The following is a 26,448-nucleotide window of genomic DNA, read 5'->3' as shown; positions in this document are numbered from 1 at the left end:
TTTAAATGCAATTATTGATAGGGTAGTCCTATGAGTTGAGCATGTTTCAGTCACATACATGGTCCGTTGGTCTAGGGGTATGATACTCGATTTGGGTGCGAGTGGTCCCGGGTTCAAATCCCGGACGGACGCGAATTTTGCAGAAGTAATTTAGCGACTATTTAAATACAACTAGTTAAATTATAGGCCTATGAGTTAAACATGTTTCAGTGTCATACAGTCCCGTTGGTCTAGGGGTATGATACTCGCTTTGGGTGCGAGTGGTCCCGAGTTCAAATCCCGGACGGACCCGAGTTTTGCAGAAGTAATTTAGTGACTATTTAAATGCGACTAGTTAAATTATACCCTACGAGTTGAGCATGTTTCAGTTACATATATGATCCGTTGGTCTAGGGGTATGATACTCGCTTTGGGTGCCAGTGGTCCCGGGTTCAAATCCCGGACGGACCCGAGTTTTGCAGAAGTAATTTAGCGACTATTTAAATACAACTAGTTAAATTATAGGCCTATGAGTTTAGCATGTTTCAGTGTCATACAGTCCCGATGGTCTAGGGGTATTATACTCGCTTCGGGTGTGAGTGGTCCCGGGTTCAAGTCCCGGACGGACCCGATTTTTGCAGAAGGAATTTAGTGACTATTTAATCGCAACTATTGACAGGGTAGTCCTATGAGTTGAGCATGTTTCAGTTACATACAAGGTCCGTTGGTCTAGGGGTATGATACTCGCTTCGGGTAGGAGTGGTCCCGGGCTCAAATCCCGGACAGACCCGAGTTTTTGCAGAAGTAATTTAGAGACTATTTAAATGCAACTATTGACAGGGTAGTCCTATGAGTTGAGCATGTTTCAGTTACACACATGGTCCGTTGGTCTAGGGGTATGATACTCGATTTGGGTGCGGGTGGTCCCGGGTTCAAATCCCGGACGGACCCGAGTTTTGCAGAAGTAATTTAGCGACTATTTAAATACAACTAGTTAAATTATAGGCCTATGAGTTTAGCATGATACAGTGTCATACAGTCCCGTTGGTCTAGGGGTATGATACTCGATTTGGGTGCGAGTGGTCCCGGGCTCAAATCCCGGACGGACCCGAGTTTTGCAGAAGTGATTTAATGACTATTTAAATGCAACTAGTAAAATTGTACCCTACGAGTTGAGCATGTTTGAGTTACATACATGGTCCGTTGGTCTAGGGGTATGATACTCGATTTGGGCGCGAGTGGTCCCGGGTTCAAATCAAGGACGGACGCGAGTTTTGCAGAAGTAATTTAGCGACTATTTAAATACAACTAGTTAAATTATAGGCCTATGAGTTAAGCATGTTTCAGTGTCATACAGTCCCCTTGGTCTAGGGGTATGATACTCGCTTTGGGTGCGAGTGGTGCCGGGTTCAAATCCCGGACGGACCCGAGTTTTGCAGAAGTAATTTAGTGACTATTTAAATGCAACTATTGACAGGGTAGTCCTATGAGTTGAGCATGAGTCAGTTACATACATGGTCCGTTGGTCTAGGGGTATGATACTCGCTTCGGGTGCGAGTGGTCCCGGGTTCATATCCCGGTCGGACCCGAGTTTTGCAGAAGTAATTTAGCGACTATTTAAATACAACTAGTTAAATTATAGGCCTATGAGTTAAGCATGTTTCAGTGTCATAGAGTCCCGTTGGTCTAGGGGTATGATACTCGCTTTGGGTGCGAGTGGTCCCGGGTTCAAATCCCGGACGGACCCGAGTTTTACAGAAGTAATTTAGTGACTATTTAAATGCAACTAGTTAAATTGTACCCTACGAGTTGAGCATGTTTCATTTACATATATGATCCGTTGGTCTAGGGGTATGACACTCGCTTTGGGTGCGAGTGGTCCCGGGTTCGAATCACGGACGGACCCGAGTTTTGCAGAAGTAATTTAGCGACTATTTAAATACAACAAGTTAAATTATAGGCCTATGAGTTTAGCATGTTTCAGTGTCATACAGTCCCGATGGTCTAGGGGTATGATACTCGCTTCGGGTGTGAGTGGTCCCGGGTTCAAATCCCGGACGGACCCGATTTTTGCAGAAGGAATTTAGTGACTATTTAATCGCAACTATTGACAGGGTAGTCCTATGAGTTGAGCATGTTTCAGTTACATACAAGGTCCGTTGGTCTAGGGGTATGATACTCGCTTCGGGTAGGAGTGGTCCCGGGCTCAAATCCCGGACAGACCCGAGTTTTTGCAGAAGTAATTTAGAGACTATTTAAATGCAACTATTGACAGGGTAGTCCTATGAGTTGAGCATGTTTCAGTTACACACATGGTCCGTTGGTCTAGGGGTATGATACTCGATTTGGGTGCGGGTGGTCCCGGGTTCAAATCCCGGACGGACCCGAGTTTTGCAGAAGTAATTTAGCGACTATTTAAATACAACTAGTTAAATTATAGGCCTATGAGTTTAGCATGATACAGTGTCATACAGTCCCGTTGGTCTAGGGGTATGATACTCGCTTTGGGTGCGAGTGGTCCCGGGTTCAAATCCCGGACGGACCCGAGTTTTACAGAAGTAATTTAGTGACTATTTAAATGCAACTAGTTAAATTGTACCCTACGAGTTGAGCATGTTTCATTTACATATATGATCCGTTGGTCTAGGGGTATGACACTCGCTTTGGGTGCGAGTGGTCCCGGGTTCGAATCCCGGACGGACCCGAGTTTTGCAGAAATAATTTAGCGACTATTTAAATACAACAAGTTAAATTATAGGCCTATGAGTTTTGCATGTTTCAGTGTCATACAGTCCCGTTGGTCTAGGGGTATGATACTCGCTTTGGGTGCGAGTGGTCCCGGGTTCAAATCCCGGACGGACCCGAGTTTTGCAGAAGTGATTTAATGACTATTTAAATGCAACTAGTTAAATTGTACCCTACGAGTTGAGCATGTTTCAGTTACATACATGGCGCGATGGTCTAGGGGTATGATACTCGCTTTGGGTGCAGGTAGTCCTGGGTTCATATCCCGGACGGACCCGAGTTTTGCAGAAGTAATTTAGTGACTATTTAATCGCAACTATTGACAGGGTAGTCCTATGAGTTGAGCATGTTTCAGTTACATACATGGTCCGTTGGTCTAGGGGTATGATACTCGCTTCGGGTGTGAGTGGTCCCGGGTTCAAATCCCGGACAGCCCCGAGCTTTTGCAGAAGTAATTTAGAGACTATTTAAATGCAACTATTGATAGGGTAGTCCTATGAGTTGAGCATGTTTCAATCACATACATGGTCCATTGGTCTAGGGGTATGATACTCGATTTGGGTGCGAGTGGTCCCGGGTTCAAATCCCGGACGGACGCGAATTTTGCAGAAGTAATTTAGCGACTATTTAAATACAACTAGTTAAATTATAGGCCTATGAGTTAAACATGTTTCAGTGTCATACAGTCCCGTTGGTCTAGGGGTATGATACTCGCTTTGGGTGCGAGTGGTCCCGAGTTCAAATCCCGGACGGACCCGAGTTTTGCAGAAGTAATTTAGTGACTATTTAAATGCGACTAGTTAAATTGTACCCTACGAGTTGAGCATGTTTCAGTTACATATATGATCCGTTGGTCTAGGGGTATGATACTCGCTTTGGGTGCCAGTGGTCCCGGGTTCAAATCCCGGACGGACCCGAGTTTTGCAGAAGTAATTTAGCGACTATTTAAATACAACTAGTTAAATTATAGGCCTATGAGTTTAGCATGTTTCAGTGTCATACAGTCCCGATGGTCTAGGGGTATTATACTCGCTTCGGGTGTGAGTGGTCCCGGGTTCAAGTCCCGGACGGACCCGATTTTTGCAGAAGGAATTTAGTGACTATTTAATCGCAACTATTGACAGGGTAGTCCTATGAGTTGAGCATGTTTCAGTTACATACAAGGTCCGTTGGTCTAGGGGTATGATACTCGCTTCGGGTAGGAGTGGTCCCGGGCTCAAATCCCGGACAGACCCGAGTTTTTGCAGAAGTAATTTAGAGACTATTTAAATGCAACTATTGACAGGGTAGTCCTATGAGTTGAGCATGTTTCAGTTACACACATGGTCCGTTGGTCTAGGGGTATGATACTCGATTTGGGTGCGGGTGGTCCCGGGTTCAAATCCCGGACGGACCCGAGTTTTGCAGAAGTAATTTAGCGACTATTTAAATACAACTAGTTAAATTATAGGCCTATGAGTTTAGCATGATACAGTGTCATACAGTCCCGTTGGTCTAGGGGTATGATACTCGATTTGGGTGCGAGTGGTCCCGGGCTCAAATCCCGGACGGACCCGAGTTTTGCAGAAGTGATTTAATGACTATTTAAATGCAACTAGTAAAATTGTACCCTACGAGTTGAGCATGTTTGAGTTACATACATGGTCCGTTGGTCTAGGGGTATGATACTCGATTTGGGCGCGAGTGGTCCCGGGTTCAAATCAAGGACGGACGCGAGTTTTGCAGAAGTAATTTAGCGACTATTTAAATACAACTAGTTAAATTATAGGCCTATGAGTTAAGCATGTTTCAGTGTCATACAGTCCCCTTGGTCTAGGGGTATGATACTCGCTTTGGGTGCGAGTGGTGCCGGGTTCAAATCCCGGACGGACCCGAGTTTTGCAGAAGTAATTTAGTGACTATTTAAATGCAACTATTGACAGGGTAGTCCTATGAGTTGAGCATGATTCAGTTACATACATGGTCCGTTGGTCTAGGGGTATGATACTCGCTTCGGGTGCGAGTGGTCCCGGGTTCATATCCCGGTCGGACCCGAGTTTTGCAGAAGTAATTTAGCGACTATTTAAATACAACTAGTTAAATTATAGGCCTATGAGTTAAGCATGTTTCAGTGTCATAGAGTCCCGTTGGTCTAGGGGTATGATACTCGCTTTGGGTGCGAGTGGTCCCGGGTTCAAATCCCGGACGGACCCGAGTTTTACAGAAGTAATTTAGTGACTATTTAAATGCAACTAGTTAAATTGTACCCTACGAGTTGAGCATGTTTCATTTACATATATGATCCGTTGGTCTAGGGGTATGACACTCGCTTTGGGTGCGAGTGGTCCCGGGTTCGAATCACGGACGGACCCGAGTTTTGCAGAAGTAATTTAGCGACTATTTAAATACAACAAGTTAAATTATAGGCCTATGAGTTTAGCATGTTTCAGTGTCATACAGTCCCGTTGGTCTAGGGGTATGATACTCGCTTTGGGTGCGAGTGGTCCCGGGTTCAAATCCCGGACGGACCCGAGTTTTGCAGAAGTGATTTAATGACTATTTAAATGCAACTAGTTAAATTGTACCCTACGAGTTGAGCATGTTTCAGTTACATACATGGCCCGATGGTCTAGGGGTATGATACTCGCTTTGGGTGCGAGTAGTCCTGGGTTCATATCCCGGACGGACCCGAGTTTTGCAGAAGTAATTTAGTGACTATTTAATCGCAACTATTGACAGGGTAGTCCTATGAGTTGAGCATGTTTCAGTTACATACATGGTCCGTTGGTCTAGGGGTATGATACTCGCTTCGGGTGTGAGTGGTCCCGGGTTCAAATCCCGGACAGCCCCGAGCTTTTGCAGAAGTAATTTAGAGACTATTTAAATGCAACTATTGATAGGGTAGTCCTATGAGTTGAGCATGTTTCAGTTACATACATGGTCCGTTGGTCTAGGGGTATGATACTCGATTTGGGTGCGAGTGGTCCCGGGTTCAAATCCCGGACGGACGCGAGTTTTGCAGAAGTAATTTAGCGACTATTTAAATGCAACTAGTTAAATTGTACCCTACGAGTTGAGCATGTTTCAGTTACATAAATGATCCGTTGGTCTAGGGGTATGATACTCGCTTTGGGTGCCAGTGGTCCCGGGTTCAAATCCCGGACGGACCCGATTTTTGCAGAAGGAATTTAGTGACTATTTAATCGCAACTATTGACAGGGTAGTCCTATGAGTTGAGCATGTTTCAGCTACATTTAAGGTCCGTTGGTCTAGGGGTATGATACTCGCTTCGGGTGTGAGTGGTCCCGGGCTCAAATCCCGGACAGCCCCGAGTTTTTGCAGAAGTAATTTAGAGACTATTTAAATGCAACTATTGACAGGGTAGTCCTATGAGTTGAGCATGTTTCAGTTACACACATGGTCCGTTGGTCTAGGGGTATGATACTCGATTTGGGTGCGGGTGGTCCGGGGTTCAAATCCCGGACGGACCCGAGTTTTGCAGAAGTAATTGAGCGACTATTTAAATACAACTAGTTAAATTATAGGCCTATGAGTTAAGCATGTTTCAGTGTCATAAAGTCCCGTTGGTCTAGGGGTATGATACTCGCTTTGGGTGCGAGTGGTGCCGGGTTCAAATCCCGGACGGACCCGAGTTTTGCAGAAGTGATTTAATGACTATTTAAATGCAACTAGTTAAATTGTACCCTACGAGTTGAGCATGTTTCAGTTACATACATGGCGCGATGGTCTAGGGGTATGATACTCGCTTTGGGTGCAGGTAGTCCTGGGTTCATATCCCGGACGGACCCGAGTTTTGCAGAAGTAATTTAGTGACTATTTAATCGCAACTATTGACAGGGTAGTCCTATGAGTTGAGCATGTTTCAGTTACATACATGGTCCGTTGGTCTAGGGGTATGATACTCGCTTCGGGTGTGAGTGGTCCCGGGTTCAAATCCCGGACAGCCCCGAGCTTTTGCAGAAGTAATTTAGAGACTATTTAAATGCAACTATTGATAGGGTAGTCCTATGAGTTGAGCATGTTTCAGTCACATACATGGTCCATTGGTCTAGGGGTATGATACTCGATTTGGGTGCGAGTGGTCCCGGGTTCAAATCCCGGACGGACGCGAATTTTGCAGAAGTAATTTAGCGACTATTTAAATACAACTAGTTAAATTATAGGCCTATGAGTTAAACATGTTTCAGTGTCATACAGTCCCGTTGGTCTAGGGGTATGATACTCGTTTTGGGTGCGAGTGGTCCCGAGTTCAAATCCCGGACGGACCCGAGTTTTGCAGAAGTAATTTAGTGACTATTTAAATGCGACTAGTTAAATTGTACCCTACGAGTTGAGCATGTTTCAGTTACATATATGATCCGTTGGTCTAGGGGTATGATACTCGCTTTGGGTGCCAGTGGTCCCGGGTTCAAATCCCGGACGGACCCGAGTTTTGCAGAAGTAATTTAGCGACTATTTAAATACAACTAGTTAAATTATAGGCCTATGAGTTTAGCCTGTTTCAGTGTCATACAGTCCCGTTGGTCTAGGGGTATGATACTCGCTTTGGGTGCGAGTGGTCCCGGGTTCAAATCCCGGACGGACCCGAGTTTTGCAGAAGTGATTTAATGACTATTTAAATGCAACTAGTAAAATTGTACCCTACGAGTTGAGCATGTTTCAGTTACATACATGGTCCGATGTTCTAGGGGTATGATACTCGCTTCGGGTGTGAGTGGTCCCGGGTTCAAATCCCGGACTAACCCGAGTTTTTGAAAAATAATTTAGAGACTATTTAAATGCAACTATTGACAGGGTAGTCCTATGAATCGAGCATGTTTCAGCTACATACATGATCGAGGGGTATGATACTCGCTTTAAGTGCGAGTGGTCCCGGGTTCAAATCCCGGACGGACCCGATTTTTGCAGAAGGAATTTAGTGACTATTTAATTGCAACTATTGACAGGATAGTCCTATGAGTTGAGCATGATTCAGTTACATACATGGTCCGTTGGTCTAGGGTATGATACTCGCTTTGGGTGCGAATGGTCCCGGGTTCAAATCCCGGACGGACCCGAGTTTTGCAGAAGTAATTTAGTGACTATTTAAATGCAACTAGTTAAATTGTACCCTACGAGTTGAGCATGTTTCAGTAACATATATGATCCGTTGGTCTAGCGGTATGATACTCGCTTTGGGTGCGAGTGGTCCCGGGTTCAAATCCCGGACGGACCCGAGTTTTGCAGAAGGAATTTAGTGACTATTTAATCGCAACTATTGACAGGGTAGTCCTATGAGTTGAGCATGTTTCAGTTACATACAAGGTCCGTTGGTCTAGTGGTATGATACTCGCTTCGGGTGTGAGTGGTCCCGGGCTCAAATCCCGGACAGCCCCGAGTTTTTGCAGAAGTAATTTAGAGACTATTTAAATGCAACTATTGACAGGGTAGTCCTATGAGTTGAGCATGTTTCAGTTACATACATGGTCCGTTGGTCTAGGGGTATGATACTCGATTTGGGTGCGGGTGGTCTCGGGTTCAAATCCCGGACGGACCCGAGTTTTGCAGAAGTAATTTAGCGACTATTTAAATACAACTAGTTAAATTATAGGCCTATGAGTTAAGCATGTTTCAGTGTCATAAAGTCCCGTTGGTCTAGGGGTATGATACTCGCTTTGGGTGCGAGTGGTGCCGGGTTGAAATCCCGGACGGACCCGAGTTTTGCAGAAGTAATTTAGTGACTATTTAAATGCAACTAGTTAAATTGTACCCGACGTGTTGAGCATGTTATACTTTCATACTTGGTCCGTTGGTAAAGGGGTATGATACTCGCTTCGGGTGTGAGTGGTCACGGGTTCAAATCCCGGACAGCCCCGAGTTTTTGCAGAAGTAATTTAGAGACTATTTAAATGCAACTATTGATAGGGTAGTCCTATGAGTTGAGCATGTTTCAGTTACATACATGGTCCGTTGGTCTAGGGGTATGATACTCGATTTGGGTGCGAGTGGTCCCGGGTTCAAATCCCGGACGGACCCGAGTTTTGCAGAAGTAATTTAGTGACTATTTAAATGCAACTAGTTAAATTGTACCCGACGTGTTGAGCATGTTATACTTTCATACTTGGTCCGTTGGTAAAGGGGTATGATACTCGCTTCGGGTGTGAGTGGTCACGGGTTCAAATCCCGGACGGACCCTAGTTTTTGCAGAAGTAATTGACTATTTAAACACAAATAGTAAAATTGTAGGCCTATGAGTTTAGCATGTTTTAGTGTCATACAGTCCCGTTGGTCTAGGGGTATGATACTCGCTTTGGGTGCGAGTGGTCCTGGGTTCATATCCCGGACGGACCCGAGTTTTGCAGAAGTAATTTAGTGACTATTGAATCGCAACTATTGACAGGGTAGTCCTATGAGTTGAGCATGTTTCAGTTACATACTTGGTCAGTTGGTCTAGGGGTATGATACTCGCTTCGGGTGTGAGTGGTCCCGGGTTCAAATCCCGGGCGGACCCGAGTTTTGCAGAAGTAATTTAGCGACTATTTAAATACAACTAGTTAAATTATAGGCCTATGAGTTAAACATGTTTCAGTGTGATACAGTCCCGTTGGTCTAGGGGTATGATACTCGCTTTGGGTGCGAGTGGTCCCGGGTTCAAATCCCGGACGGACCCGAGTTTTGCAGAAGTAATTTAGTGACTATTTAAATGTAACTAGTTAAATTGTACCCTACGAGTTGAGCATGTTTCAGTAACATATATGATCCGTTGGTCTAGGGGTATGATACTCGCTTTGGGTGCGAGTGGTCCCGGGTTCAAATCCCGGACGGACCCGAGTTTTGCAGAAGGAATTTAGTGACTATTTAATCGCAACTATTGACAGGGTAGTCCTATGAGTTGAGCATGTTTCAGTTACATACAAGGTCCGTTGGTCTAGTGGTATGATACTCGCTTCGGGTGTGAGTGGTCCCGGGCTCAAATCCCGGACAGCCCCGAGTTTTTGCAGAAGTAATTTAGAGACTATTTAAATACAACTAGTTAAATTATAGGCCTATCAGTTAAGCATGTTTCAGTGTCATAAAGTCCCGTTGGTCTAGGGGTATGATACTCGCTTTAGGTGCGAGTGGTGCCGGGTTCAAATCCCGGACGGACCCGAGTTTTGCAGAAGTAATTTAGAGACTATTTAAATGCAACTATTGACAGGGTAGTCCTATGAGTTGAGCATGTTTCAGTTACATACATGGTCCGTTGGTCTAGGGGTATGATACTCGATTTGGGTGCGGGTGGTCTCGGGTTCAAATCCCGGACGGACCCGAGTTTTGCAGAAGTAATTTAGCGACTATTTAAATACAACTAGTTAAATTATAGGCCTATGAGTTAAGCATGTTTCAGTGTCATAAAGTCCCGTTGGTCTAGGGGTATGATACTCGCTTTGGGTGCGAGTGGTGCCGGGTTGAAATCCCGGACGGACCCGAGTTTTGCAGAAGTAATTTAGTGACTATTTAAATGCAACTATTGATAGGGTAGTCCTATGAGTTGAGCATGTTTCAGTTACATACATGGTCCGTTGGTCTAGGGGTATGATACTCGATTTGGGTGCGAGTGGTCCCGGGTTCAAATCCCGGACGGACCCGAGTTTTGCAGAAGTGATTTAATGACTATTTAAATGCAACTAGTAAAATTGTAGGCCTATGAGTTTAGCATGTTTCAGTGTCATACAGTCCCGTTGGTCTAGGGGTATGGTACTCGCTTTGGGTGCGAGTGGTCCCGGGTTCAAATCCCGGACTAACCCGAGTTTTTGAAAAATAATTTAGAGACTATTTAAATGCAACTATTGACAGGGTAGTCCTATGAATCGAGCATGTTTCAGCTACATACATGATCGAGGGGTATGATACTCGCTTTAAGTGCGAGTGGTCCCGGGTTCAAATCCCGGACGGACCCGATTTTTGCAGAAGGAATTTAGTGACTATTTAATTGCAACTATTGACAGGGTAGTCCTATGAGTTGAGCATGATTCAGTTACATACATGGTCCGTTGGTCTAGGGGTATGATACTCGCTTCGGGTTTGAGTGGTCACGGGTTCAAATCCCGGACGGACCCTAGTTTTTGCAGAAGTAATTGACTATTTAAACACAAATAGTAAAATTGTAGGCCTATGAGTTTAGCATGTTTCAGTGTCATACAGTCCCGTTGGTCTAGGGGTATGATACTCGCTTTGGGTGCGAGTGGTCCTGGGTTCATATCCCGGACGGACCCGAGTTTTGCAGAAGTAATTTAGAGACTATTTAAATGCAACTAGTTAAATTGTACCCTACGAGTTGAGCATGTTTCAGTAACATATATGATCCGTTGGTCTAGGGGTATGATACCCGCTTTGGGTGCGAGTGGTCCCGGGTTCAAATCACGGACGGACCCGAGTTTTGCAGAAGTAATTTAGCGACTATTTAAATACAACTAGTTAAATTATAGGCCTATGAGTTTAGCATGTTTCAGTGTCATACAGTCCCGTTGGTCTAGGGGTATGATACTCGCTTTGGGTGCGAATGGTCCCGGTTTCAAATCCCGGACGGACCCGAGTTTTGCAGAAGTAATTTAGCGACTATTTAAATACAACTAGTTAAATTATAGGCCTATGAGTTTAGCATGTTTCAGTGTCATACAGTCCCGTTGGTCTAGGGGTATGATACTCGCTTTGGGTGCGAGTGGTCCCGGGTTCAAATCCCGGACGGACCCGAGTTTTGCAGAAGTGATTTAATGACTATTTAAATGCAACTAGTAAAATTGTACCCTACGAGTTGAGCATGTTTCAGTTACATACATGGCCCGATGGTCTAGGGGTATGATACTCGCTTCGGGTGTGAGTGGTCCCGGGTTCAAATCCCGGACGGACCCGATTTTTGCAGAAGGAATTTAGTGACTATTTAATCGCAACTATTGACAGGGTAGTCCTACGAGTTGAGCATGTTTCAGTTACATACAAGGTCCGTTGGTCTAGGGGTATGATACTCGCTTCGGGTGTGAGTGGTCCCGGGCTCAAATCCCGGACAGCCCCGAGTTTTTGCAGAAGTAATTTAGAGACTATTTAAATGCAACTATTGACAGGGTAGTCCTATGAGTTGAGCATGTTTCATTTACACACATGGTCCGTTGGCCTAGGGGTATATTACTCGATTTGGGTGCGGGTGGTCCCGGGTTCAAATCCCGGACGGACCCGAGTTTTGCAGAAGTAATTTAGCGACTATTTAAATACAACTAGTTAAATTATAGGCCTATGAGTTAAGCATGTTTCAGTGTCATAAAGTCCCGTTGGTCTAGGGGTATGATACTCGCTTTGGGTGCGAGTGGTGCCGGGTTCAAATCCCGGACGGACCCGAGTATTGCAGAAGTAATTTAGTGACTATTTAAATGCAACTAGTTAAATTGTACCCTACGAGTTGAGCATGTTTCAGTTACATATATGATCCGTTGGTCTAGGGGTATGATACTCGCTTTGGGTGCGAATGGTCCCGGGTTCAAATCCCGGACGGACCCGAGTTTTGCAGAAGTAATTTAGCGACTATTTAAATACAACTAGTTAAATTATAGGCCTATGAGTTAAGCATGTTTCAGTGTCATACAGTCCCGTTGGTCTAGGGGTATGATACTCGCTTTGGGTGCGAGTGGTCCCGGGTTCAAATCTCGGACGGACCCGAGTTTTGCAGAAGTGATTTAATGACTATTTAAATGCAACTAGTAAAATTGTACCCTACGAGTTGAGCATGTTTCAGTTACATACATGGTCCGATGTTCTAGGGGTATGATACTCGCTTCGGGTGTGAGTGGTCACGGGTTCAAATCCCGGACTAACCCGAGTTTTTGAAAAATAATTTAGAGACTATTTAAATGCAACTATTGACAGGGTAGTCCTATGAATCGAACATGTTTCAGCTACATACATGATCGAGGGGTATGATACTCGCTTTAAGTGCGAGTGGTCCCGGGTTCAAATCCCGGACGGACCCGATTTTTGCAGAAGGAATTTAGTGACTATTTAATTGCAACTATTGACAGGGTAGTCCTATGAGTTGAAAATGATTCAGTTACATACATGGTCCGTTGGTCTAGGGTATGATACTCGCTTCGGTTGTGAGTGGTCACGGGTTCAAATCCCGGACGGACCCTAGTTTTTGCAGAAGTAATTGACTATTTAAACACAAATAGTAAAATTGTAGGCCTATGAGTTTAGCATGTTTTAGTGTCATACAGTCCCGTTGGTCTAGGGGTATGATACTCGCTTTGGGTGCGAGTGGTCCTGGGTTCATTTCCCGGACGGACCCGAGTTTAGCAGAAGTAATTTAGAGACTATTTAAATGCAACTATTGATAGGGTAGTCCTATGAGTTGAGCATGTTTCAGTTACATACATGGTCCGTTGGTCTAGGGGTATGATACTCGATTTGGGTGCGAGTTATCCCGGGCTCAAATCCCGGACAGCCCCGAGTTTTTGCAGAAGTAATTTAGAGACTATTTAAATGCAACTATTGACAGGGTAGTCCTATGAGTTGAGCATGTTTCAGTTACATATATGGTCCGTTGGTCTAGGGGTATGATACTCGATTTGGGTGCGGGTGGTCCCGGGTTCAAATCCCGGACGGACCCGAGTTTTGCAGAAGTAATTTAGCGACTATTTAAATACAACTAGTTAAATTATAGGCCTATGAGTTAAACATGTTTCAGTGTCATACAGTCCCGTTGGTCTAGGGGTATGATACTCGCTTTGGGTGCGAGTGGTCCCGGGTTCAAATCCCGGACGGACCCGAGTTTTGCAGAAGTAATTTAGTGACTATTTAAATGCAACTAGTTAAATTGTACCCTACGAGTTGAGCATGTTTCAGTAACATATATGATCCGTTGGTCTAGGGGTATGATACTCGCTTTGGGTGCGAGTGGTCCCGGGTTCAAATCCCGGACGGACCCGAGTTTTGCAGAAGTAATTTAGTGACTATTTAAATGCAACTAGTTAAACTGTACCCGACGTGTTGAGCATGTTATACTTTCATACTTGGTCCGTTAGTCAAGGGGTATGATACTCGCTTTGGGTGCGAGTGGTCCCGGGTTCAAATCCCGGACGGACCCGAGTTTTGCAGAAGTGATTTAATGACTATTTAAATGCAACTAGTAAAATTGTAGGCCTATGAGTTTAGCATGTTTCGGTTACATACATGGTCCGATGTTCTAGGGGTATGATACTCGCTTCGGGTGTGAGTGGTCCCGGGTTCAAATCCCGGACTAACCCGGGTTTTTGAAAAATAATTTAGAGACTATTTAAATGCAACTATTGACAGGGTAGTCCTATGAATCGAGCATGTTTCAGCTACATACATGATCGAGGGGTATGATACTCGCTTTAAGTGCGAGTGGTCCCGGGTTCAAATCCCGGACGGACCCGATTTTTGCAGAAGGAATTTAGTGACTATTTAATTGCAACTATTGACAGGGTAGTCCCATGAGTTGAGCATGATTCAGTTACATACATGGTCCGTTGGTCTAGGGGTATGATACTCGCTTCGGGTTTGAGTGGTCATGGGTTCAAATCCCGGACGGAACCGAGTTTTTGCAGAAGTAATTTAGTGACTATTTAAATGCAACTAGTTAAATTGTACCCGACGTGTTGAGCATGTTATACTTTCATACTTGGTCCGTTAGTCAAGGGGTATGATACTCGCTTCGGGTGTGAGTGGTCCCGGGTTCTAATCCCGGACGGACCCTAGTCTTTGTAGAAGGAATTTAGTGACTATTTAATCACAACTATTGACAGGGTAGTCCTACGAGTTGAGCATGTTTCAGTTTCATACATGGTCCGTTCGTCTAGGGGTATGATACTCGCTTTGGGTGTGAGTAGTCCTGGGTTCATATCCCGGACGGACCCGAGTTTTGCAGAAGTAATTTAGTGACTCTTTAATCGCAACTATTGACAGGGTAGTCCTATGAGTCGAGCATGTTTCAGCTACATACATGATCCGTTGGTCGAGGGGTATGATACTCGCTTTAAGTGCGAGTGGTCCCGGGTTCAAATCCCGGACGGACCCGATTTTTGCAGAAGGAATTTAGTGACTATTTAATTGCAACTATTGACAGGGTAGTCCTATGAGTTGAGCATGATTCAGTTACATACATGGTCCGTTGGTCTAGGGGTATGATACTCCCTTCGGGTGTGAGTGGTCACGGGTTCAAATCCCGGACGGACCCGAGTTTTGCAGAAGTAATTTAGCGACTATTTAAATACAACTAGTTAAATTATAGGCCTATGAGTTAAGCATGTTTCAGTGTCATACAGTCCCGTTGGTATGATACTCGCTTTGGGTGCGAGTGGTCCCGGGTTCAAATCCCGGACGGACCCGAGTTTTGCAGAAGTGATTTAATGACTATTTAAATGCAACTAGTAAAATTGTAGGCCTATGAGTTTAGCATGTTTCAGTGTCATACAGTCCGTTGGTCTAGGGGTATGATACTCGCTTTGGGTGCGAGTGGTCCCGGGTTCAAATCCCGGACGGACCCGAGTTTTGCAGAAGTGATTTAATGACTATTTAAATGCAACTAGTAAAATTGTACCCTACGAGTTGAGCATGTTTCGGTTACATACATGGTCCGATGTTCTAGGGGTATGATACTCGCTTCGGGTGTGAGTGGTCCCGGGTTCAAATCCCGGACTAACCCGGGTTTTTGAAAAATAATTTAGAGACTATTTAAATGCAACTATTGACAGGGTAGTCCTATGAATCGAGCATGTTTCAGCTACATACATGATCGAGGGGTATGATACTCGCTTTAAGTGCGAGTGGTCCCGGGTTCAAATCCCGGACGGACCCGATTTTTGCAGAAGGAATTTAGTGACTATTTAATTGCAACTATTGACAGGGTAGTCCCATGAGTTGAGCATGATTCAGTTACATACATGGTCCGTTGGTCTAGGGGTATGATACTCGCTTCGGGTTTGAGTGGTCACGGGTTCAAATCCCGGACGGACCCGAGTTTTTGCAGAAGTAATTTAGTGACTATTTAAATGCAACTAGTTAAATTGTACCCGACGTGTTGAGCATGTTATACTTTCATACTTGGTCCGTTAGTCAAGGGGTATGATACTCGCTTCGGGTGTGAGTGGTCCCGGGTTCTAATCCCGGACGGACCCTAGTCTTTGTAGAAGGAATTTTGTGACTATTTAATCACAACTATTGACAGGGTAGTCCTACGAGTTGAGCATGTTTCAGTTTCATACATGGTCCGTTCGTCTAGGGGTATGATACTCGCTTTGGGTGCGAGTAGTACTGGGTTCATATCCCGGACGGACCCGAGTTTTGCAGAAGTAATTTAGTGACTCTTTAATCGCAACTATTGACAGGGTAGTCCTATGAGTCGAGCATGTTTCAGCTACATACATGATCCGTTGGACGAGGGGTATGATACTCGCTTTAAGTGCGAGTGGTCCCGGGTTCAAATCCCGGACGGACCCGATTTTTGCAGAAGGAATTTAGTGACTATTTAATTGCAACTATTGACAGGGTAGTCCTATGAGTTGAGCATGATTCAGTTACATACATGGTCCGTTGGTCTAGGGGTATGATACTCCCTTCGGGTGTGAGTGGTCACGGGTTCGAATCCCGGACGGACCCGAGTTTTTGCAGAAGTAATTGACTATTTAAACACAAATAGTAAAATTGTAGGCCTATGAGTTTAGCATGTTTCAGTGTCATACAGTCCCGTTGGTCTAGGGGTATGATACTCATTTTGGGTGCGAGTGGTCCTGGGTTCATATCCCGGACGGACCCGAGTTTTGCAGAGGTAATTTAGTGACTATTTAAATGCAACTAGTTAAATTGTACCCTACGAGTTGAGCATGTTATACTTTCATACCTGGTCCTTTGGTCTAGGGGTATGATACTCGCTTCGGGTGCGAGTGGTCCCGGGTTCAAATCCCGGACGGACCCGAGTTTTTGCAGAAGTAATTTACCGACTATTTAAATACAACTAGTTAAATTATAGGCCTATGAGTTTAGCATGTTTCAGTGTCATACAGTCCCGTTGGTCTAGGGGTATGATACTCGCTTCGGGTGTGAGTGGTCCCGGGTTCAAATCCCGGACAGCCCCGAATTTTTGCAGAAGTAATTTAGAGACTATTTAAATGCAACTATTGACAGGGTAGTCCTATGAATCGAGCATGTTTCAGCTACATACATGATCGAGGGGTATGATACTCGCTTTAAGTGCGAGTGGTCCCGGGTTCAAATCCCGGACGGACCCAATTTTTGCAGAAGGAATTTAGTGACTATTTAATTGCAACTATTGACAAGGTAGTCCTATGAGTTGAGCATGATTCAGTTACATACATGGTCCGTTGGTCTAGGGGTATGATACTCGCTTTGGGTGCGAGTAGTCCTGGGTTCATATCCCGGACGGACCCGAGTTTTGCAGAAGTAATTGACTATTTACACACAAATAGTAAAATTGTAGGCCTATGAGTTTAGCATGTTTCAGTGTCATACAGTCCCGTAGGTCTAGGGGTATGATTCTCATTTTGGGTGCGAGTGGTCCTGGGTTCATATCCCGGACGGACCCGAGTTTTGCAGAAGTAATTTAGTGACTATTTAAATACAACTAGTTAAATTATAGGCCTATGAGTTAAGCATGTTTCAGTGTCATACAGTCCCGTTGGTCTAGGGGTATGATACTCGCTTTGGGTGCGAGTGGTCCCGGGTTCAAATCCCGGACGGACCCGAGTTTTGCAGAAGTAATTTAGTGACTATTTAAATACAACTAGTTAAATTATAGGCCTATGAGTTAAGCATGTTTCAGTGTCATACAGTCCCGTTGGTCTAGGGGTATGATACTCGCTTTGGGTGCAAGTGGTCCCGGGTTCAAATCCCGGACGGACCCGAGTTTTGCAGAAGTAATTTAGTGACTATTTAAATGCAACTAGTTAAATTGTACCCTACGAGTTGAGCATGTTTCAGTTACATACATGATCCGTTGGTCTAGGGGTATGATACTCGCTTCGGGTGTGAGTGGTCCCGGGTTCAAATCCCGGACAGCCCCGAGTTTTTGCAGAAGTAATTTAGAGACTATTTAAATGCAACTATTGACAGGGTAGTCCTATGAGTCGAGCATGTTTCAGCTACATACATGATCCGTTGGTCGAGGGGTATGATACTCGCTTTTAGTGCGAGTGGTCCCGGGTTCAAATCCCGGACGGACCCGATTTTTGCAGAAGGAATTTAGTGACTATTTAATTGCAACTATTGACAGGGTAGTCCTATGAGTTGAGCATGATTCAGTTTCATACATGGTCCGTTGGTATAGTGGTATGATACTCGCTTAGGGTGCTTGTGGTCCCGGGTTCAAATCCCGGACGGACCCGGGTTTTGCAGAAGTAATTTAGTGACTATTTAAATGCAACTAGTTAAATTGTACCCTACGAGTTGAACATGTTTCAGTTACATACATGGCCCGATGGTCTAGGGGTATGGTACTCGCTTTGGGTGCGAGTGGTCCCGGGTTCAAATCCCGGACGGACCCGAGTTTTGCAGAAGTAATTTAGCGACTATTTAAATACAACTAGTTAAATTATAGGCCTATGAGTTTAGCGTGTTTCAGTGTCATACAGTTCCTTTGGTCTAGGGGTATGATACTCGCTTTGGGTGCGAGTGGTCCCGGGTTCAAATCCCGAACGTACCCGAGTTTTGCAGAAGGAATTTAGTGACTATTTTATTGCAACTATTGACAGGGTAGTCCTATGAGTTGAGCATGATTCAGTTACATACATGGTCCGTCGGTCTAGGGGTATGATACTCGCTTCGGGTGTGAGTGGTCCCGGGTTCAAATCCCTGACAGCCCCGAGTTTTTGCAGAAGTAATTTACCGACTATTTAAATACAACTAGTTAAATTATAGGCCTATGAGTTTAGCATGTTTCAGTGTCATACAGTCCCGTTGGTCTAGGGGTATGATACTCATTTTGGGTGCGAGTGGTCCTGGGTTCATATCCCGGACGGACCCGAGTTTTGCAGAAGTAATTTAGTGACTATTTAAATGCAACTAGTTAAATTGTACCCTACGAGTTGAGCATGTTTCAGTTACATACATGATCCGTTGGTCTAGGGGTATGATGCTCGCTTCGGGTGTGAGTGGTCCCGGGTTCAAATCCCGGACAGCCCCGAATTTTTGCAGAAGTAATTTAGAGACAATTTAAATGCAACTATTGACAGGGTAGTCCTATGAGTCGAGCATGTTTCAGCTACATACATGATCCGTTGGTCGAGGGGTATGATACTCGCTTTAAGTGCGAGTGGTCCCGGGTTCAAATCCCGGACGGACCCGATTTTTGCAGAAGGAATTTAGTGACTATTTAATTGCAACTATTGACAGGGTAGTCCTATGAGTTGAGCATGATTCAGTTACATGCATGGTCCGTTGGTCTAGGGGTATGATACTCCCTTCGGGTGTGAGTGGTCACGGGTTCGAATCCCGGACGGACCCGAGTTTTTGCAGAAGTAATTGACTATTTAAACACAAATAGTAAAATTGTAGGCCTATGAGTTTAGCATGTTTCAGTGTCATACAGTCCCGTTGGTCTAGGGGTATGATACTCATTTTGGGTGCGAGTGGTCCTGGGTTCATATCCCGGACGGACCCGAGTTTTGCAGAGGTAATTTAGTGACTATTTAAATGCAACTAGTTAAATTGTACCCTACGAGTTGAGCATGTTATACTTTCATACTTGGTCCGTTGGTCTAGGGGTATGATACTCGCTTCGGGTGTAAGTGGTCCCGGGTTCAAATCCCTGACAGCCCCGAGTTTTTGCAGAAGTAATTTACCGACTATTTAAATACAACTAGTTAAATTATAGGCCTATGAGTTTAGCATGTTTCAGTGTCATACAGTCCCGTTGGTCTAGGGGTATGATACTCATTTTGGGTGCGAGTGGTCCTGGGTTCATATCCCGGACGGACCCGAGTTTTGCAGAAGTAATTTAGTGACTATTTAAATGCAACTAGTTAAATTGTACCCTACGAGTTGAGCATGTTTCAGTTACATACATGATCCGTTGGTTTAGGGGTATGATGCTCGCTTCGGGTGTGAGTGGTCCCGGGTTCAAATCCCGGACAGCCCCGAATTTTTGCAGAAGTAATTTAGAGACAATTTAAATGCAACTATTGACAGGGTAGTCCTATGAGTCGAGCATGTTTCAGCTACATACATGATCCGTTGGTCGAGGGGTATGATACTCGCTTTAAGTGCGAGTGGTCCCGGGTTCAAATCCCGGACGGACCCGATTTTTGCAGAAGGAATTTAGTGACTATTTAATTGCAACTATTGACAGGGTAGTCCTATGAGTTGAGCATGATTCAGTTACATACATGGTCCGTTGGTCTAGGGGTATGATACTCCCTTCGGGTGTGAGTGGTCACGGGTTCGAATCCCGGACGGACCCGAGTTTTTGCAGAAGTAATTGACTATTTAAACACAAATAGTAAAATTGTAGGCCTATGAGTTTAGCATGTTTCAGTGTCATACAGTCCCGTTGGTCTAGGGGTATGATACTCATTTTGGGTGCGAGTGGTCCTGGGTTCATATCCCGGACGGACCCGAGTTTTGCAGAGGTAATTTAGTGACTATTTAAATGCAACTAGTTAAATTGTACCCTACGAGTTGAGCATGTTATACTTTCATACTTGGTCCGTTGGTCTAGGGGTATGATACTCGCTTCGGGTGTGAGTGGTTCCGGGTTCAAATCCCGGACGTACCCTAGTCTTTGTAGAAGGAATTTAGTGACTATTTAATCGCAAATATTGACAGGGTAGTCCTACGTGTTGAGCATGTGTCAGTTTCATACATGGTCCGTTGGTATAGTGGTATGATACTCGCTTAGGGTGGTTGTGGTCCCGGGTTCAAATCCCGGACGGACCCGGGTTTTGCAGAAGTAATTTAGTGACTATTTAAATGCAACTAGTTAAATTGTACCCTACGAGTTGAACATGTTTCAGTTACATACATGGCCCGATGGTCTAGGGGTATGGTACTCGCTTTGGGTGCGAGTGGTCCCGGGTTCAAATCCCGGACGGACCCGAGTTTTGCAGAAGTAATTTAGCGACTATTTAAATACAACTAGTTAAATTATAGGCCTATGAGTTTAGCGTGTTTCAGTGTCATACAGTTCCGTTGGTCTAGGGTTATGATACTCGCTTTGGGTGCGAGTGGTCCCGGGTTCATATCCCGGATGGACCCGAGTTTTGCAGAAGTAATTTAGAGACAATTTAAATGCAACTATTGACAGGGTAGTCCTATGAGTCGAGCATGTTTCAGCTACATACATGGTCCGTTGGTCTAGGGGTATGATACTCGCTTTGGGTGCGAGTAGTCCTGGGTTCATATCCCGGACGGACCCGAGTTTTGCAGAAGTAATTGACTATTTAAACACAAATAGTAAAATTGTAGGCCTATGAGTTTAGCATGTTTCAGTGTCATACAGTCCCGTTGGTCTAGGGGTATGATACTCATTTTGGGTGCGAGTGGTCCTGGGTTCATATCCCGGACGGACCCGAGTTTTGCAGAAGTAATTTAGTGACTATTTAAATGCAACTAGTTAAATTGTACCCTACGAGTTGAGCATGTTATACTTTCATACTTGGTCCGTTGGTCTAGGGGTATGATACTCGCTTCGGGTGCGAGTGGTCCCGGGTACAAATCCCGGACGGACCCGAGTTTTGCAGAAGTAATTTAGCTACTATTTAAATACAACTAGTTAAATTATAGGCCTATGAGTTAAGCATGTTTCGGTGTCATACAGTCCCGTTGGTCTAGGGGTATGATACTCGCTTTGGGTGCGAGTGGTCCCGGGTTCAAATCCCGGACGGACCCGAGTTTTGCAGAAGTAATTTAGTGACTATTTAAATGCAACTAGTTAAATTGTACCCTACGAGTTGAGCATGTTTCAGTTACATACATGATCCGTAGGTCTAGGGGTATGATACTCGCTTCGGGTGTGAGTGGTCCCGGGTTCAAATCCCGGACAGCCCCGAGTTTTTGCAGAAGTAATTTAGAGACTATTTAAATGCAACTATTGACAGGGTAGTCCTATGAGTCGAGCATGTTTCAGCTACATACATGATCCGTTGGTCGAGGGGTATGATACTCGCTTTAAGTGCGAGTGGTCCCGGGTTCAAATCCCGGACGGACCCGATTTTTGCAGAAGGAATTTAGTGACTATTTAATTGCAACTATTGACAGGGTAGTCCTATGAGTTGAGCATGATTCAGTTACATACATGGTCCGTTGGTCTAGGGGTATGATACTCGCTTCGGGTGTGAGTGGTCACGGGTTCAAATCCCAGACGGACACGAGTTTTGCAGAAGTAATTTAGTGATTATTTAAATGCAACTAGTTAAATTGTACCCTACGAGTTGAGCATGTTATACTTTCATACTTGGTCCGTTGGTCTAGGGGTATGATACTCGCTTCGGGTGTGAGTGGTTCCGGGTTCAAATCCCGGACGGACTATAGTCTTTGTAGAAGGAATTTAGTGACTATTTAATCGCAACTATTGACAGGGTAGTCCTACGTGTTGAGCATGTGTCAGTTTCATACATGGTCCGTTGGTATAGTGGTATGATACTCGCTTAGGGTGCTAGTGGTCCCGGGTTCAAATCCCGGACGGACCCGAGTTTTGCAGAAGTAATTTAGTGACTATTTAAATGCAACTAGTTAAATTGTACCCTACGAGTTGAGCATGTTTCAGTTACATACATGATCCGTTGGTCTAGGGGTATGATGCTCGCTTCGGGTGTGAGTGGTCCCGGGTTCAAATCCCGGACAGCCCCGTATTTTTGCAGAAGTAATTTAGAGACTATTTAAATGCAACTATTGACAGGGTAGTCCTATGAGTCGAGCATGTTTCACCTACATACACGATCCGTTGGTCGAGGGGTATGATACTCGCTTTAAGTGCGAGTGGTCCCGGGTTCAAATCCCGGACGGACCCAATTTTTGCAGAAGGAATTTAGTGACTATTTAATTGCAACTATTGACAGGGTAGTCCTATGAGTTGAGCATGATTCAGTTACATACATGGTCCGTTGGTCTAGGGGTATGATACTCGCTTTGGGTGCGAGTAGTCCTGGGTTTATATCCCGGACAGACCCGAGTTTTGCAGAAGTAATTGACTATTTAAACACAAATAGTAAAATTGTAGGCCTATGAGTTTAGCATGTTTCAGTGTCATACAGTCCCGTTGGTCTAGGGGTATGATACTCATTTTGGGTGCGAGTGGTCCTGGGTTCATATCCCGGACGGACCCGAGTTTTGCAGAAGTAATTTAGTGACTATTTAAATGCAACTAGTTAAATTGTACCCTACGAGTTGAGCATGTTATACTTTCATACTTGGTCCGTTGGTCTAGGGGTATGATACTCGCTTCGGGTGCGAGTGGTCCCGGGTACAAATCCCGGACGGACCCGAGTTTTGCAGAAGTAATTTAGCTACTATTTAAATACAACTAGTTAAATTATAGGCCTATGAGTTAAGCATGTTTCGGTGTCATACAGTCCCGTTGGTCTAGGGGTATGATACTCGCTTTGGGTGCGAGTGGTCCCGGGTTCAAATCCCGGACGGACCCGAGTTTTGCAGAAGTAATTTAGTGACTATTTAAATGCAACTAGTTAAATTGTACCCTACGAGTTGAGCATGTTTCAGTTACATACATGATCCGTTGGTCTAGGGGTATGATACTCGCTTCGGGTGTGAGTGGTCCCGGGTTCAAATCCCGGACAGCCCCGAGTTTTTGCAGAAGTGATTTAGAGACTATTTAAATGCAACTATTGACAGGGTAGTCCTATGAGTCGAGCATGTTTCAGCTACATACATGATCCGTTGGTCGAGGGGTATGATACTCGCTTTAAGTGCGAGTGGTCCCGGGTTCAAATCCCGGACGGACCCGATTTTTGCAGAAGGAATTTAGTGACTATTTAATTGCAACTATTGACAGGGTAGTCCTATGAGTTGAGCATGATTCAGTTACATACATGGTCCGTTGGTCTAGGGGTATGATACTCGCTTCGGGTGTGAGTGGTCACGGGTTCGAATCCCGGTCGGACCCGAGTTTTTGCAGAAGTAATTGACTATTTAAACACAAATAGTAAAATTGTAGGCCTATGAGTTTAGCATGTTTCAGTGTCATACAGTCCCGTTGGTCTAGGGGTATGATACTCATTTTGGGTGCGAGTGGTCCTGGGTTCATATCCCGGACGGACCCGAGTTTTGCAGAAGTAATTTGGTGACTATTTAAATGCAACTAGTTAAATTGTACCCTACGAGTTGAGCATGTTATACTTTCATACTTGGTCCGTTGGTCTAGGGGTATGATACTCGCTTCGGTTGTGAGTGGTTCCGGGTTCAAATCCCGGACGGACCCTAGTCTTTGTAGAAGGAATTTAGTGACTATTTAATCGCAACTATTGACAGGGTAGTCCTACGTGTTGAGCACCTGTCAGTTTCATACATGGTCCGTTGGTATAGTGGTATGATACTCGCTTAGGGTGCTAGTGGTCCCGGGTTCAAATCCCGGACGGACCCGAGTTTTGCAGAAGTAATTTAGTGACTATTTAAATGCAACTAGTTAAATTGTACCCTACGAGTTGAGCATGTTTCAGTTACATACATTATCCGTTGGTCTAGGGGTATGATGCTCGCTTCGGGTGTGAGTGGTCCCGGGTTCAAATCCCGGACAGCCCCGTATTTTTGCAGAAGTAATTTAGAGACTATTTAAATGCAACTATTGACAGGGTAGTCCTATGAGTCGAGCATGTTTCACCTACATACACGATCCGTTGGTCGAGGGGTAAGATACTCGCTTTAAGTGCGAGTGGTCCCGGGTTCAAATCCCGGACGGACCCAATTTTTGCAGAAGGAATTTAGTGACTATTTAATTGCAACTATTGACAGGGTAGTCCTATGAGTTGAGCATGATTCAGTTACATACATGGTCCGTTGGTCTAGGGGTATGATACTCGCTTTGGGTGCGAGTAGTCCTGGGTTTATATCCCTGACGGACCCGAGTTTTGCAGAAGTAATTGACTATTTAAACACAAATAGTAAAATTGTAGGCCTATGAGTTTAGCATGTTTCAGTGTCATACAGTCCCGTTGGTCTAGGGGTATGATACTCATTTTGGGTGCGAGTGGTCCTGGGTTCATATCCCGGACGGACCCGAGTTTTGCAGAAGTAATTTAGTGACTATTTAAATGCAACTAGTTAAATTGTACCCTACGAGTTGAGCATGTTATACTTTCATACTTGGTCCGTTGGTCTAGGGGTATGATACTCGCTTCGGGTGCGAGTGGTCCCGGGTACAAATCCCGGACGGACCCGAGTTTTGCAGAAGTAATTTAGCTACTATTTAAATACAACTAGTTAAATTATAGGCCTATGAGTTAAGCATGTTTCGGTGTCATACAGTCCCGTTGGTCTAGGGGTATGATACTCGCTTTAGGTGCGAGTGGTCCCGGGTTCAAATCCCGGACGGACCCGAGTTTTGCAGAAGTAATTTAGTGACTATTTAAATGCAACTAGTTAAATTGTACCCTACGAGTTGAGCATGTTTCAGTTACATACATGATCCGTTGGTCTAGGGGTATGATACTCGCTTCGGGTGTGAGTGGTCCCGGGTTCAAATCCCGGACAGCCCCGAGGTTTTGCAGAAGTAATTTAGAGACTATTTAAATGCAACTATTGACAGGGTAGTCCTATGAGTCGAGCATGTTTCAACTACATACATGATCCGTTGGTCGAGGGGTATGATACTCGCTTTAAGTGTGAGTGGTTCCGGGTTCTAATCCCGGACGGACCCTAGTCTTTGCAGAAGGAATTTAGTGACTATTTAATTCCAACAATTGACAGGGTAGTCCTATGAGTTGAGCATGATTCAGTTACATACATGGTTCGTTGGTCTAGGGGTATGATACTCGCTTCGGGTGTGAGTGGTCACGGGTTCGAATCCCGGTCGGACCCGAGTTTTTGCAGAAGTAATTGACTATTTAAACACAAATAGTAAAATTGTAGGCCTATGAGTTTAGCATGTTTCAGTGTCATACAGTCCCGTTGGTCTAGGGGTATGATACTCATTTTGGGTGCGAGTGGTCCTGGGTTCATATCCCGGACGGACCCGAGTTTTGCAGAAGTAATTTGGTGACTATTTAAATGCAACTAGTTAAATTGTACCCTACGAGTTGAGCATGTTATACTTTCATACTTGGTCCGTTGGTCTAGGGGTATGATACTCGCTTCGGTTGTGAGTGGTTCCGGGTTCAAATCCCGGACGGACCCTAGTCTTTGTAGAAGGAATTTAGTGACTATTTAATCGCAACTATTGACAGGGTAGTCCTACGTGTTGAGCATCTGTCAGTTTCATACATGGTCCGTTGGTATAGTGGTATGATACTCGCTTAGGGTGCTAGTGGTCCCGGGTTCAAATCCCGGACGGACCCGAGTTTTGCAGAAGTAATTTAGTGACTATTTAAATGCAACTAGTTAAATTGTACCCTACGAGTTGAGCATGTTTCAGTTACATACACTATCCGTTGGTCTAGGGGTATGATGCTCGCTTCGGGTGTGAGTGGTCCCGGGTTCAAATCCCGGACAGCCCCGTATTTTTGCAGAAGTAATTTAGAGACTATTTAAATGCAACTATTGACAGGGTAGTCCTATGAGTCGAGCATGTTTCAC

General features: G+C 44.7%; 16 non-coding genes across 16 annotated transcripts; all 16 read left to right on the top strand.

Moving 5' to 3' along the window:
* The first annotated feature begins 2,611 nt into the window (after window positions 1–2,611).
* Window positions 2,612–2,684, top strand: TRNAP-UGG (transfer RNA proline (anticodon UGG)). Its single transcript has one exon. It is a non-coding gene; the product is annotated as a tRNA-Pro (tRNA).
* A 5,183-nt stretch (window positions 2,685–7,867) lies between these two features.
* TRNAP-UGG (transfer RNA proline (anticodon UGG)) lies at window positions 7,868–7,940 on the top strand. Its single transcript has one exon. It is a non-coding gene; the product is annotated as a tRNA-Pro (tRNA).
* A 5,804-nt stretch (window positions 7,941–13,744) lies between these two features.
* On the top strand, window positions 13,745–13,816 carry TRNAP-UGG (transfer RNA proline (anticodon UGG)). The gene has a single exon. It is a non-coding gene; the product is annotated as a tRNA-Pro (tRNA).
* Window positions 13,817–15,166: 1,350 nt separating this feature from the next.
* TRNAP-UGG (transfer RNA proline (anticodon UGG)) lies at window positions 15,167–15,238 on the top strand. The gene has a single exon. It is a non-coding gene; the product is annotated as a tRNA-Pro (tRNA).
* Window positions 15,239–16,593: 1,355 nt separating this feature from the next.
* TRNAP-CGG (transfer RNA proline (anticodon CGG)) lies at window positions 16,594–16,665 on the top strand. Its single transcript has one exon. It is a non-coding gene; the product is annotated as a tRNA-Pro (tRNA).
* Window positions 16,666–20,407: 3,742 nt separating this feature from the next.
* TRNAP-CGG (transfer RNA proline (anticodon CGG)) lies at window positions 20,408–20,479 on the top strand. Its single transcript has one exon. It is a non-coding gene; the product is annotated as a tRNA-Pro (tRNA).
* An 881-nt stretch (window positions 20,480–21,360) lies between these two features.
* Window positions 21,361–21,432, top strand: TRNAP-CGG (transfer RNA proline (anticodon CGG)). The gene has a single exon. It is a non-coding gene; the product is annotated as a tRNA-Pro (tRNA).
* Window positions 21,433–22,158: 726 nt separating this feature from the next.
* TRNAP-CGG (transfer RNA proline (anticodon CGG)) lies at window positions 22,159–22,230 on the top strand. Its single transcript has one exon. It is a non-coding gene; the product is annotated as a tRNA-Pro (tRNA).
* An 89-nt stretch (window positions 22,231–22,319) lies between these two features.
* On the top strand, window positions 22,320–22,391 carry TRNAP-AGG (transfer RNA proline (anticodon AGG)). Its single transcript has one exon. It is a non-coding gene; the product is annotated as a tRNA-Pro (tRNA).
* Window positions 22,392–23,113: 722 nt separating this feature from the next.
* TRNAP-CGG (transfer RNA proline (anticodon CGG)) lies at window positions 23,114–23,185 on the top strand. Its single transcript has one exon. It is a non-coding gene; the product is annotated as a tRNA-Pro (tRNA).
* An 882-nt stretch (window positions 23,186–24,067) lies between these two features.
* Window positions 24,068–24,139, top strand: TRNAP-CGG (transfer RNA proline (anticodon CGG)). Its single transcript has one exon. It is a non-coding gene; the product is annotated as a tRNA-Pro (tRNA).
* An 89-nt stretch (window positions 24,140–24,228) lies between these two features.
* Window positions 24,229–24,300, top strand: TRNAP-AGG (transfer RNA proline (anticodon AGG)). The gene has a single exon. It is a non-coding gene; the product is annotated as a tRNA-Pro (tRNA).
* A 722-nt stretch (window positions 24,301–25,022) lies between these two features.
* TRNAP-CGG (transfer RNA proline (anticodon CGG)) lies at window positions 25,023–25,094 on the top strand. Its single transcript has one exon. It is a non-coding gene; the product is annotated as a tRNA-Pro (tRNA).
* Window positions 25,095–25,180: 86 nt separating this feature from the next.
* On the top strand, window positions 25,181–25,253 carry TRNAL-UAG (transfer RNA leucine (anticodon UAG)). The gene has a single exon. It is a non-coding gene; the product is annotated as a tRNA-Leu (tRNA).
* A 724-nt stretch (window positions 25,254–25,977) lies between these two features.
* On the top strand, window positions 25,978–26,049 carry TRNAP-CGG (transfer RNA proline (anticodon CGG)). Its single transcript has one exon. It is a non-coding gene; the product is annotated as a tRNA-Pro (tRNA).
* An 89-nt stretch (window positions 26,050–26,138) lies between these two features.
* TRNAP-AGG (transfer RNA proline (anticodon AGG)) lies at window positions 26,139–26,210 on the top strand. Its single transcript has one exon. It is a non-coding gene; the product is annotated as a tRNA-Pro (tRNA).
* The last annotated feature ends 238 nt before the right edge of the window (window positions 26,211–26,448 follow it).

Source organism: Phalangium opilio, unplaced genomic scaffold, assembly GCF_054372755.1.
Source record: "Phalangium opilio isolate 3A_F unplaced genomic scaffold, DU_Popi_V2 ptg000194l_1, whole genome shotgun sequence".
Lineage (NCBI taxonomy): Eukaryota > Metazoa > Arthropoda > Arachnida > Opiliones > Phalangiidae > Phalangium > Phalangium opilio.
This window is presented reverse-complemented; position numbering and strand designations above follow the sequence as displayed.